The sequence below is a fragment of the Mastigoproctus giganteus genome, chromosome 4 (assembly GCF_048544385.1).
Source record: "Mastigoproctus giganteus isolate SK-2022 chromosome 4, ASM4854438v1, whole genome shotgun sequence".
Taxonomy (NCBI): Eukaryota; Metazoa; Arthropoda; class Arachnida; order Uropygi; family Thelyphonidae; genus Mastigoproctus; species Mastigoproctus giganteus.
In genome coordinates this window covers 115166512-115179262 of record NC_143578.1, presented here as the reverse complement: position 1 = coordinate 115179262, position 12751 = coordinate 115166512, and the positions used below count along the sequence as shown (strand labels likewise).

The 12751-nt window shown below is 35.1% G+C and overlaps 1 long non-coding RNA gene across 1 annotated transcript in view; it reads right to left on the bottom strand.

The window, feature by feature from the left end:
• LOC150087006 (uncharacterized) overlaps positions 1-12751 on the bottom strand; it is an 89247-nt gene that overhangs the window by 66561 nt on the left and 9935 nt on the right. Inside the window, exon 2 of the long non-coding RNA XR_016546859.1 lies at positions 4191-4307. This is a non-coding gene — a long non-coding RNA (uncharacterized LOC150087006). The remainder of the gene's footprint in view (positions 1-4190; positions 4308-12751) is intronic.

Genomic DNA, 12751 nt, shown 5'->3' with positions numbered 1-12751 from the left:
AAAAAAAAAAAAAAAAAGATCACATAATAATTATGATTATCATTGGATTCCTGTGCATGGATGGAGATATCAGCTCTCCATGCTTGGTTTGCAGGCTACCCTACATAAGTCCCACTAACCAAGAATGATCATAAAATTACATTATGGCATGCACCATGTTGTCATAGTGTAGTTGTAGTGTGGGAGTAAATAATATTGCATTATAGCATATTACAATACTGAGTAATTAAATATCAACTTTATTTGATAAAAAAACAAAGAAAAAAAAAAAGATGAATAACTGGTGGTTGTACAACCTGCAACATGTCAGAAGTCATCAATGCTGTACAATGTACTATTTACTAGTTTATACTGTTTAATTATCTTAGGATGGTTTACAGTTTTGTTCCCTCATAAGTATGTTTAAATATTTTATACAGCTATAATAATAATAATATAAATGCACAATACATAATACGATATGAGCATGAAATAACTATATAATATTGGTGTAAATACACCATAGTTAACTCATAAAAATAAACTGCAATCATAGTGTAAAGGCATCGATTTAATTGCATCGCATATTGTGACTACCTCGAATAAGTAATGCTTCACTAATAGAGAAGACTATCGTTACTTTTTCTTAGTGGTCACCATCACACAGACAGCACCGTTTCAAGGCTTGTTGGTGGCCTATTGTCAGTGGGTGGACAGGTACTCTGGTGTTGCAATCATGCCGACCCAGTTGCACAAAATAATACTGTAATAATAATGTTATGAAAACAACAGGGATTACCTTTATTTTTGATATAGGATGTTTCTTTTCCAACCAACTCTCCTGGTCCACAACTCACTTACAATTCATTGGGGAGGCGGTATAAATTTTACAAAAAATGTCTCTACCGCCTCCACAATGAATTGTTAGCGAGTTGCACGAGGAGAGTTGGTTGGAAAAGAAGCATCCTATATCAAAAATAAAGGTAATCCCTGTTGTTTTCATAATATAATTGAATATAGGAATTATCGAGCACTTAATAGCTCTCCATTATCAAATGTAATAATAATGTAAATGCACAAGGCATATAATGAGTATGAAATAACTATATAGTATTGGTGTAAATACACCATAGTTAGCTCATAAAAATAAACTACAATTGTAGTGTAAAGGCATTGATTTAATTGTATCTCATATTGTGACGACATTCGTGCTCATATTGTATTATGCCTTGTGCATTTATATTATTATTATTATTACAGGATTATAATGTACACCTGTTGGCATCTGTGATCCTTGAGGCTGTCTCAGACAGGCCAGACAAGCTGTGCTTGCAACCTGGGAGTCAAAAGATTGATGGAAATGATATTCGGGTGACTATCACGTCAAGTGGACCCAGTAATCCTGGGAATAACCCCCATGCGCAAGTGCACTGTGGGTGACCACCCAGGTGTGAACCAATGTAAGCAGGAGTGGAAGTGTGGCGTCCACACCACATGGAGAAATGTAGCCCCCTCTGTGTTACCAGATAATACTAGGTGGTAGACGACTCTCATCAACTGGTGCAATACCACCACTTTGCTTATTGGAGGCTTGAAGTGGTGGAACCCATGTTTAGTCCCCAGAGCTAAATTCCGGTCAACCCTTCCCCCATCTCTTCCACCTTGCAGTATGATTGACGTCTTTTGAGGTTACGATGAACACCATGGCAAGATCCAATCTTCCTTACATTATTTTGAGGGTACAGCTCTAAAATGGTGTTCGCAGGCCAGCTGCTAGTTAGTACACCGGACTGAACCTATTCGTAACTCTCTAGGAGGCTTCCGGATCAGCTAGTGTATAATCTTGCTGCCTCTACTCTGTCAGATATTACTGGAGAGAGTCCAAGTAGTGTGTATGTGGGGGACATTGTTGAGGCCAAGTTATGTCAAGGATCTGGGTATATTCTAACCATTGGTACGCCACATCCAAAAATTTAATTACTTCATACAGCATGCACCCCCCCCCCACCTTTTCTTACTATTGAATACACCATGAATTATCAAACTAATAGAGCAAACTTACCTGCAAAAAGATCTAAAACTCCCAAACACTTCCTAGTTCATTTCACAAATATGTGGTCTCAGTTCTAATCTCAATGATGTCCATTTTCACTTAGTCTGCCAAACACCATGTACTTTTTCTGACAGAATTTCAGTTATCGGTTGATTTAACCACTGCTCATCTCAGTTGTCCAAATTATTTGTTGTATAATTCCTTTTGTCTCAAAGGTGGTACTTGTGCATGTCCATTCTGATATTCCCTGTCAGAGACTTGGTAATTTGGAATTTCCTCTTTTCAATCTTCTGTGGCTTAAAATTGCTCTACCTCATTCTGTCAAATTCATCGGTTGTTTCTATCATTCTCCCAATTCCACTAATCACTCAGAACTCTTTGACTTCCTCCAGTCCAACTTTCCAAACAGCGAGGTAATTTTCCTTGGTGATTTTAAAGTTCACACAGACCCAGCTGGGCGAGATACCGAAGCTTTTGCAATTATTAATAACCTCGCACAGATTGTTCATATACCTACCAGAATACCAGATTGCTCTACCTCATTCTGTCAAATTCATCGGTTGTTTCTATCATTCTCCCAATTCCACTAATCACTCAGAACTCTTTGACTTCCTCCAGTCCAACTTTCCAAACAGCGAGGTAATTTTCCTTGGTGATTTTAAAGTTCACACAGACCCAGCTGGGCGAGATGCCGAAGCTTTTGCAATTATTAATAACCTCGCACAGATTGTTCATATACCTACCAGAATACCAGACAATCCTAACCACACAGCCTAAACACTTGATTTTTTTTCACAAACAACCCTTCTAAGTACATGGTGAAAGTGAGTGGTCATTTAGGCATCTCAGATCACAACTTGGTGATTGTCTCTTCTCCAATGGAGCCTTTATCTCACGGCTATTCCCAACCTTATGTTGTTTGGCATTACAAGAATGCAAAATGGGATGACCTGTGTGATTTCTTTTCTTCTTTTCCTTTGTCGGATTACCGTTCCAAAACTTCTGATGTCAATATTTGCTCAGACCGCTCTCAGCGTTACTTTTCTTCCAAACAGATGTTCACTTTGTACAAATTGCAAATCTGCCCTACCATGGAATATTGTTCCCAAATCTGGGACAGTGCCCCCAAAACCTCTCTCAGGCTTCTTGATTCCATTCAGAAGAGGGCAGTTAGGTTAATTAATGACTGAATCTCTAACAGTCTCTCCACTCGCTGCCTCACAGACTTCCATGGGCACTGTCCTTCTGAATTGGCTTCTATAATTCCTGGTCTCTTTCAAAACAGTCCGAACACGTGCTGCCACCAGCCAACATCCGTTTACTGTCCAACTTCAAACTCGCAGAATCAACTTTTCATCTTCCTCATTTATTCATTCAACTGCTGTTTTCTGGAACAACCTTCCTTCCTACGTATTTGCTGAAAATTACAGTCTACAGAAGTTCAAGTCTAATGTCAACAAAACATCTTCTTTCGTCTTCTCAATCTCCAACCCATGCAAGGTACTAAGTACTATAGGTTCTAATACCTCTCGTGTCACGGGTTTTCATAAAAAACAAAAAAAAAAAAAAAAAAACACCCATATTGCGGAATCACTTCACAACTGGGTTGCATAATTGCAACACCAGGGTACCTACCTACCCACCCACTGACGATAGGCCAACAAGCCGTGAAACACTGCCGTCTGCGTGGTGCCCACCAAGAATAAGTAACAATAGTCTTATCTATCAGCGAAGCATTACTTATTTGAGGTAGTGCAATATATGGTAACTCGTGAAGGTAGTCACAATGTGAGATGCAATTAAATCAATGCCTTTACACTACGATAGGCCAACAAGTCTTCAAACACTGCTGTCTGGGTGGTGCCCACTGAGAATAAGTAACAATAATCCTATTTATCAGTGAAGCATTAATTATTCAAGGTAGTGCAATATATGGTATCTTGTGAAGGTAGTCACAACATGAGATATAATTAAATCAATGCCTTGTGTTGTTTACATACTATGATTGTAGTTTATTTTTATGAGCTAACTATGTTGTATTACACCGATATTATATAGTTTAAACAGCTACGGAACAGTGAAAAATGAATAATCCTCACCTCATGTTTTTATTTTTAAATATTAATAAAAAAAAACTTATTCAAGCTAACATACTTACTGAATTAGAAATTTGTACATCACCATTTAGTGCATTTCTGGTCCCGCCCTGATCTTCCTTTAACTTCTTCAGCTCTTGGCTATTGTCAGCTTCATTTTCTTCAGCTTCTGATTTTCTCTTCAAATAAAAATAAAGGGTATTAAACAATAAAAATGACAACTTTCCTTCCTCTTCTTTCTTTCAGAAGACATTGTGTCAAAATAATTTCACCAATGTATATCGCATATTTTTTATTGTAGGAAGTATTAAAATTCAGTCCTTTTCTATAAGTTCAACAGCTGTTCATGTTGGAACTGATATTAAAATGGGAAGTAGACAGCCGCTAAAACCTGTTAATAATATATGATCTTCAATGTAATGTTTGTCATGAATGAAAAAAAAAAAAAAAACCCCAAGTAACCCCTATTTCATGCAATTTCTCCATAACTGAAAAAAACTTCTTTTCTCCTTCACTGTGGCATAAATTTAAAGATGTATATTTTCAGCAGGAAAATATTTTCCCTATTTTTCAATTTTACAATATATTACAGTATGATATGATATGATGTGTAATAGAGCCACAGAAAAGGTTCGACAGGCAAAGGCAGTTTATGAGAAATCGCTAGCAAACAGAGCAGAAAGGGGGGGGGGGGGATAAAGAATTCTTCACATATATAAATGCCAAGAAGAGCAGGACAAACCACATCGGACCTTTAGTTAAGGGAAAGGGGATAGTAATAAATACACCAGCTGCCATTGCAGATGAACTCAACAGTTATTTTGCATCGATATTTACAAATGAAAAGCCTTTTGTGGCAATGGGAAATTGTGCGAGTGAAGTTAAAAAATATGTAATTAATGATATTGAAATTTTGCAAGATTATTTAATGAAAAAACTTTCGAGCCTACAGACCAGTAAGGCTCCTGGAGTTGATGGAATATACCCTATAATCTTAAGAGAGGCGGCAAGCGAGTGCATTGAATCATTGAGGCTAATTATGCGAGCATCACTAGACTCTGGGGAGATTCCCTTGGATTGGAAAAGTGCAAATGTATCTCCCATACATAAGAGTGGCTCTAAAAGTGAAGTTGGAAATTATCGACCTGTCAGTCTGACTTCAGTAGTAGGGAAAATCATGGAGGCAATGATCAAGGGTGGAATTCAGGATCATTTGGATCGAATTGAAATTCTCAAGGATACTCAGCATGGTTTTGTAAAGGGAAAATCATGTTTAACAAATCTGGTTTGCTATTTCGAAAGGGTCACTCACGAGCTGGATTTAGGGAATAATTTCGACATTGTTTATTTAGATTTCAGCAAAGCTTTTGACTCAGTCCCACATGAGCGGTTGCTTTATAAGCTGGAACAGGTTGGAATCACTGGGAAAATCCTTAGATGGATAGAAGGATGGCTTCAGGGCAGGAGGCAGAGGGTTGTGATAAATGGCTATTCCTCAGATTGGGTTGATGTAAGAAGTGGGGTTCCCCAAGGATCAGTATTAGGACCACTGTTGTTTTTAATTTTCATAAACGACATTGATGAAGGGATAGAGGGCGTGATGTCTAAATTTGCAGATGATGTTAAAATTGGTAGAGTAGTTAATGATCACTTCTTCTGAGCTGAGCTTCTTCAGAGAGACCTAGATAGACTTCAGGAATGGTCAGAAAAATGGCAGCTGTGCTTTAATCCAACACAGTGTAAGGTATTACACCTGGGAAACAGTAATCCCAAAAAAACTTATTCACTTGAAGTTCAACTAAACCCAGTACTGGAGGAAAGGGACTTGGGTGTTACGATATGGTCACACATGAAATTCTCTGAGCATTGTAAACAGGTTGCAAGGAAGGCCCATGGTGTCCTATCGATGATCTATCGAACTTTTGCAAGTAGAGATAGGGATGTGATAATCCCATTATATAAGGCTTATGTTAGACCACACTTGGAATACTGTGTTCAAGTATGGAGACCGCACCTAAAGAAAGACATCGGGCTTCTTGAAAGGGTGCAAAGAAGGGTAACTCGCCTGGTGAGATCGGGTAAAGGGTGTCCTTATGAAGAAAGACTTCGAATATGTGGTTTGCAGAGTTTGGAAACTAGACACCTTAGAGGAGATTTGATTGAGGTGTTTAAGGCTCTGAGAGGCATCAGTAAAATGAATGAGGACGAAATTTTCAAGATTATAAATGATGCTAGAACTAGGGGACATAAATTCAAGTTACGGGGGGAAATGTTTAGATTGGACTGCAGGAAGTTTTATTTTAGCCAGCGAGTTATAAATTACCGGAATAAGTTGCCTTCAAGGGTGGTAGAGGCCGACAGTTTGGGGAAATTCAAAGGTCATCTGGATAGTACTTTTGGGTAAGGGAAGCGCATAGGATGATAGGTTTAATTTTTTTTTTTTATTATTAATTATTATTATTTAGTTATTTATTTTATTTTATTTTTTTTTTGTTTTTATCATTGTTTTGTCCGGATTTTTTTTTTTTTTTTTTTTTTGGCTGGTGCAGCATAAGCCATAGGCTTTCTTGCACCATGCGGCCGTTACTAATACTAACTCTTTTAGTTTTGGCAAAGAAATTTAGAGGATTATATGGTAATTGATAATTATTAAAAATTTACATATCAAAGGAGTCAGACAGACCTGCAATGTCTGTGTACTTAATATAGCCGAAGGCATATAGCTTTAAGATAAATTTGGTAAACTGAGGTCTATGTATGACAACAATGAATTTATTAATGGTGTTATCATCATCATTATCCAATTTGTTATACAAAGTGGAGATATGCAGGTAACTATGGAAGTATAAAGCAGTCTATCTACTTCCTTCTGAACTATAAATCATTCATTCATTATTTTATTCCATGCTATTCAAATTTTGCATCAGATTTTAAGCCCTAGCCAGATTAACCCCCCCCTTTCTTCTAATTCTTGCTCATTTGCTTGACACTATCAATCAACTGTTCTCATACCATAATAAGTTTGCTTAGTTTATATTTAAATGAATATTTTCTACCAAAATTATTTCTTATTTCCCCATTTGTAATATTGGCCAGCAACTACTTCCACTTATTTTTCTTAAAATTCATTTCTGAGGATCCAATTTTTGATCAATACTTTGTCTTGTTCAATCAACAATTTGAATTAACCAAAAAAAAAAGTAAGCCTGTATACTTTTGGTTACCACTTAATAAAAGTTTTGGGTTTTGCAGAGATGCAAAAAGGTTTCCCCGGAGTTGAAATCAGATTTGAATTAGACAGAAATTCAGACAAAAATATATTAATTACTACAGAAAACGACAAAAAATATATATAAATTTCAATTAGAAAAGTTATCATATGGCTTCCACATTATTAACCACAGAAAATAAAATTTTACAAAATATTACATCTGGAGAAACTTTTATGGGAGAGTGATAATGTATACTTATCTAATGTAATAAATAGTAATGGTGGTAATTGGTTAATTTCTAACACAGAGAAATCAATCCTCACACATCTTTATAATGCTTTCTCAGAATACAATTAGGTTTGAAAATTTAAAAAAGAAAATAATACAATTTTGAATCATTTGAATTTAGAATCTTGTTATATTGAAGTATCAGGTAGAAAACACCCATATCAAGAATATGAAATAAATTATTAAAAAAAAAAAAAAAAAAATATATATCACTACATGAGGTTATATATAAATTTTCTAGCTGCTGGTGTTAATGATACGTGTTGTGATGAAGGAGTAATTGTTGATTATTTTACGTTTAAAAGGTGTATACCCAATGATAAATTTTGACATTAGCAAGAATTCTGATTACGTTATGGCAGAGATAGAAATTTTTATTTCAGTGGAAATTAAAAAATAATCAAAATTATCGAATATACTGTTTAATTTTATCTGAAAAGGAGGGAAAATTACAATTATTGGATAAAAATACAGTTGTTATTTAACCAAAAAAAATCATTTATAATTAAATGAAGATTCCTGATACCATCCGTTTAAAACTAAACACTGTAAATAGGACGAAGTAGCTAGAGATCCTACTCTTTCTGAAAAGTTAGCTAGACAATTAAAAGATTTTCTCAAATTGGAATATTATTTCAAAAGAACAAAGACTCCGAAGATTTTATGAAAAAATATGCAGAAAAATATCTCAATTTCAAACACTAAGTAGCACCTTCATCATTGAATATGCTGATGAACTTGATATGCAAATTATAACTCTAAATATCAAGAGCTATCAGATGTCAATGAGCAGTTTCTAGAAAAATTAGACTGGAAACAGTTAGCTAAATGCCATTCTTTGAGTGAAGAGTTTATTAATACACATAAAATGAAAATACAGTAGAGCACAAGTTATCCGGAATAACTGATATCAGACCTCTTCCGGATAGCCAACTTTTCCAGATAATTGAACCAGAAAATTTTCTGGATAATTTTTCTGGTAAGATTAAATACATTTAAGCTTTCTGTTTAATTTTAATAAGATTAATTAAATAAAAAAAAATTATAAACCAATCTTGGAAAACAGAAACATCCATCCAGACATGATTTTTACACAAAACAGGAAAATTAGAAAGATTTTTAAATGTTCTCAGTTTTTTCGACTTACCAATAACGAGCACAGACAATCTGTGTCCCAGAGGCATTTGCACACATAGCAATTGTAACTTTTTCTTTTCTCATCTTAAAACTTGGTGTAGGCATTTCTATTTTAGTGGCTAGGGTTTTTCTCAGTAATGCTTTCCATAATAAGTCTGTCTCATTAACATTATAAACATTTTCTTTCTTATAATTTGCTCTAACTGAAGCAAACTTATTTTTCAAAGGACACAGCTGCGGATTTGTCTGCAGAAAGTTTCCCGCCTTGAATATCTAGTTCACGTATACCGTGTCTCAGTTTAAAGTTTTTCAACCAACCTGTGCTTGCCTTAAAATTTTCATTACCTATTAATTTTAGATTAAAATCCAATACTTTTTCACACAACACTGGGCCAGACACTGGTTCACCTAAACTTCTCTCTGAAGAAAACAAAAAAATAACGTGAGTACACTATCTAAAATCTGTTATAGCATTGGAATTTTTCTTGATGTCGTAAATTGTTGAAGTCCCCACATTAAACTCTTGGGACAGATTTCCTAAATTTTCACCTTTTCTCATTCTATTAATAATTTCCATTTTTTGTTGCAATGTTGAAACTACACATTTTCTTTTCGTTCACATTTTACCGTAAAAAACTGGGAAAAATAATAAATCACACAGTTTTGGGTCAACATTATTCTTACCGAATCTGGAGCTAAACTAATCTGAAAATCACTCATGGTTTCCGATAAAACCCAGTAGTCTCCGTGATATTTTTCTACAGTACATTTCTGAAGGCCACATAGAATTTTGGAGATCATAACCATAAAACAATAAAAACAATTTGCAGTTTTCGGTTTATTGGGCTTTTCGTTTGTACAATCTGTTATAAACAGGTAGTAAACGTGATCTTTTGCTTATTATAATCAAAATTCAATTTGCAAATGTGATCACTATAACTGGAGCTTACTGTACTACCATTAATTAATTAATTAATTAATTAAGAGAGAGAGAGAGAGAGAGAGAGAGAGAGAGAGAGAGAGAGAGAGAGAGAGAGAGATCAGCCTTTCAAATTATTCCGGTTAACCGACATTCTACTGTAAGCCAGAGCAATGCTTTGAATCATTCATTAAGCTACGAATTCATATATGAACACTATAAAAGATTAGTATTATACATGTTAGCCAAAATGTGCATGAAATAAAAACTGTTTGAAAAGAAAAAATAAAAATAAAAGGGAAACTATTAAATGGCAGATATTCTTAAGACAAAGCTACAAATCCTTCCTAATAAAATACAGCTGATTTAAGAATCTATTTTGAATACAATGTAACGAAGTTCAAAACGATAAAAAAAAAACAAACAAACAAACAAACAAACAAACCAACACTAGCATTCACCTCACAGCAGAAGTTTATAACGAGGAAAGAACTTTATTTCAAATTTATATGCCAGAAAAGTTCAGCCAAACCTTATCAGATACATTGCAAATATTGCAAGAATATTCGCTGATGCTATCGAGGCAGTGTTAGGTGAGTCAGAAAACTGCTAGCTTGGTGGGGGATACAAGGACTAATAGATTAACAGTAGCCACTGGCAGAGGTGAAAGTGATTCACATTCAATTTCTTTCAAAAATGTTATGAATTGCCGGTGGTTTAAAGCTCTTCCACGAATAAAATGAACTACTTTCGTTACAACCGATATAACATGCTTCAGTTTTAGAACTCTTTTGCAAAGGGTTTCTTGATGAATTATACAATGTAAGGAAATTATTTCTTTTCCTGGATCTTTTTAATAATCCAATGTTTTTTTCTGTCAAACTAGGATACCCATCGGTTGTGATGGTGACAATTTTGTCCCACTTTATATTATGTTTTTGCAAAGCTTCTTGAAGAACTATAAAAAAATCTTCGCCAGTCGTGTCGTTCATAGGATATGCAGAAAGTAATTCCTCCGTAATTTCAAATCTATGATTTATACCTCGAATAAAGATTAAAAGACGACTCGTATCGGTAATGTCACATGACTCATCTAAAGCCAGTGCATGGTAAGTACAATCTTCCAATTTTAATTTTAATTGATCACACAAATTACTTGAAATATTATCAATGTCTCACAAGAGATCTTCGTGACAGAGAAATTTTTTCAAACGTCAGTTTTTTTTTTTTTTTATCAGGGCATAATAATTCACCAATATCTATCAAATATTCCTTCAAAAATTCCCCGTCAGAAAATGATTTACATTGTTTTGCAACCTTATGTGCAACAATGTAACTAGCTTTTGACAGAGCTCTATCTGTATTTGACAAAATTTTCAAAGTACTTTGTTGCTTACGCAAACCACATTTTAAATTTTCTGCTTCAATTTTCATTTGTTCCGGTGAAAATAGCTTATATTTTACAAAATGTTTTGTTGAAAAATGCCTTTTTAGATTATATTCTTTAAAAACAGAAATAGTTTCGTTACAAACCAAACAAACAGCTTTATCGTCTATATTTGCAATTAAATATTTGAATGTCCAATTATCATTGAAAATGCGGCATTCGGCATCAATTTTTCTTTTTTTTTTTATTTGGCTCATTTTCTGGGCTATAAATTATATTAAATTAAAAATTGTAATAATTAGAAAAGGCACAAACTGACTTATAAAATATCTTGCACCAATATTATTATTTTTCAATAAGAAGTCAAACCCAAAGGAACTTCGTTCGATCGATGCTACAATAATAATTAGGAAATAATACTCTTTGACGCTGCGTAGAATCACCTGGTTAACTGCTTACTGCTGTACGCTGCACTGGCCGCGATTCCTGATTGAAGCGAATTAAGCCAAACGTTTACGGCGAGTGTAGTCAGGTATGGATTTTCTATATTTATGCATTTACGGAGGGGGCTGGATTCAACAGTCGCGGGCCAGTTGTTGCCCACCCCTGTCATAGTGTCTTGTCAATGATATACAGGAATTTTTCTAGCAGGGATAAGAAGGTGATTATCCCCTTGTATAAGGCAATGGTCAGGCCACACCTTGAGTACTGTATACAGGTCTCATTTTAAGAAGGATGTAGAGCTGTTGGAACGAGTACAGAGAAGGGCAACAAGATTAGTGAATGGAACAAAGGGTTGCTCTTACAAAGGAAGGCTTAAATTTGGCAAATTACAGTGTCTGGAGACTAGGCACCGGCGAGGTTGTTGTTGTTATTTGGTTTTTAGGAGCATTAGCAACTAAGGCCATATTGCTCCGGGATATGCGGTGGTCATTCCCTGACCTTTCCGCATCCTCCGTATTTGGTGGTGACGGGCTCGAACCCCGGTCTAATCAAGAAGCGTGTGCTATGCACTGCTGCTCCTTCCCACCTAGCTATGGAGGTGCCACCGGTGAGGTGATCTGATAGAGGTGTATAAAGCCTTGAATGGTTTGAGCATGCTCAATGCTGATGGAATTCTTCCTCTTGCTCAGAATAATCACCTGAGAGGGCATAAATTCAAAATGAGGAAAGACAGATGTAGGATAGTTGTGCGGAAGTTTGCCTTTAGCCAGTGGGTAGTTGGCTGGTGGAACAGACTTCCATCCTTTGGTGTGGAAATTGATAGCCTAAATAAATTTAAGGCTGAGCTGGACATGTATTCGGAACAAATGGAGGGGTGAAATGGAAGCGGTTTTTTTTTTTTGGCTGATGCTGCATAAGCTTGCTTTCTTGCATCAGATGCCTCTACTAATGCTAATGCTAATGCTAATATCAATATAAAAAATTTAAATCTTAAAGATTACTTAAAATTAATCTACCATGGATAACAAAATAATACTGAACATATAACAGTTCAATTACAGAAAATAGTATCACTCAACAGCATTCACTGTAACATAAGGGGGTATTTTTAAATTAAAAGTGAACTTAGAAAGCAGATCATTGCATTATAAAAGAAAATAATTTTATTTCTTTTTGATTTTTGAAGTTTGTTTTAGAAGAAAATGGATGTGTTGTTAGAGCATTTTTTTTTTTGTA